General features: G+C 34.5%; 1 long non-coding RNA gene across 1 annotated transcript; it reads left to right on the plus strand.

Moving 5' to 3' along the window:
* Window positions 1–132: 132 nt before the first annotated feature.
* Window positions 133–1,354, plus strand: LOC117103712. The gene is made up of 3 exons (XR_004444641.1): window positions 133–334; window positions 802–924; window positions 1,307–1,354. It is a non-coding gene; the product is annotated as an uncharacterized LOC117103712 (long non-coding RNA).

Genomic DNA, 1,354 nt, shown 5'->3' on the forward strand with positions numbered 1-1,354 from the left:
ATTTATGGCAGGTAAACAGAAATCACAATGTAGATGTAAACCTATGTTTAAAATGAGATATTTTTTTTTATATAAATAGGCCCCTACGCTTTGTTTTTACGTTATGAAATAATGATAACCAAATTTAAAGTTTTAGCTTGGGGTTATGATTATTGCATTCAAGTCCCGGAAGGTTTGGTTAACATCTTCAAGGCATTATTGCTTGAAACGAAATAATTGGCTTGATCCTCCTTTTTTCCCCATATTTTTGTTGCAGATGTAGATGCTTGTGAAAGTAACCCATGTCCATCTGGAAGCCAATGCCAAGATCTCAAATATAGCTACAAGTGTAAAGGTAAACCGAAAGGTCCACTGATTAATCTCAGATAAGAAAGTATAATACATACTCCAAGTATTGAAATACACGCCATCGTGTTGGGATTCAATATTTCGACATTAATTATGTCATCATCAGGAATGATGATGACATAATTAATGTCGAAATATTGAATCCCAACACGGTGGCGTGTATTTCAATACTTGGAGTATGTATTATACTTTCTTAGTGTAAAGGTAAGTAATTGCAACTAAGAAGGTAAGGTGTTATTGTGTGATGTATCGTCGTCTCATTTGTCGTTTGTTTGCAACACATTTTGAAATGATCGACTGGGTACTTCAGTTACAATAAAGTTCAACTTAGCTTTTCTATAGAGGGCGACCGGTGTATATTTATTGCACAGAAACGAAAATCAAATTTCAGATGAACGCGAATACAATTAATAATTTTCTCTCCGGTTGGTATTGTTTTTATTCTGTTTCCAGACATAACTGCATCCGGTTGTTCGTGTTCTAACGGTGGTTCGTGTATTGGCAAAGATAGTAATGGTGATGAGTTCTGCGCATGTCCATCCGGCCGCCAAGGAGATATGTGTGAACTTACTATTTGTAAGTAAATTATATCGTCTCCTGTTTTCTGCTTTCCATCAAGATTACTTAATTTCTAGTTTTATCAATCAATAGGAATAACTAAATCGATTCTCTAGTTTTTTTGTTTAAATATTTAAACATAATGAAGGAGTGTTAAAATATGTGCCATGCAAGTTTACAACGATCGTGGGTATTGTATAATTTCTTCATTTTTAATTAACTGAGCATAAACCTTCAGTACAGTCTTATAACCTTTCAGCATCCGAACAGCAACATATAGGTCTACAAGGTTTTTCTTTTTCGTAGTTATTTGTCGGACCATGTCAAACGATGAAAACACTATTAAATCCAATGCAGTATTTATTTGTGCTGTAAAAAAAAATATACCGATCTTTTGCAGCACCTCCATCGAATTGTGGTGAAAACTATTACGGTGAGGAAGACGGCC

Source organism: Anneissia japonica, unplaced genomic scaffold (genome assembly GCF_011630105.1).
Source record: "Anneissia japonica isolate Jap-2015-1 unplaced genomic scaffold, ASM1163010v1 scaffold171911_len1354_cov129, whole genome shotgun sequence".
Lineage (NCBI taxonomy): Eukaryota > Metazoa > Echinodermata > Crinoidea > Comatulida > Comatulidae > Anneissia > Anneissia japonica.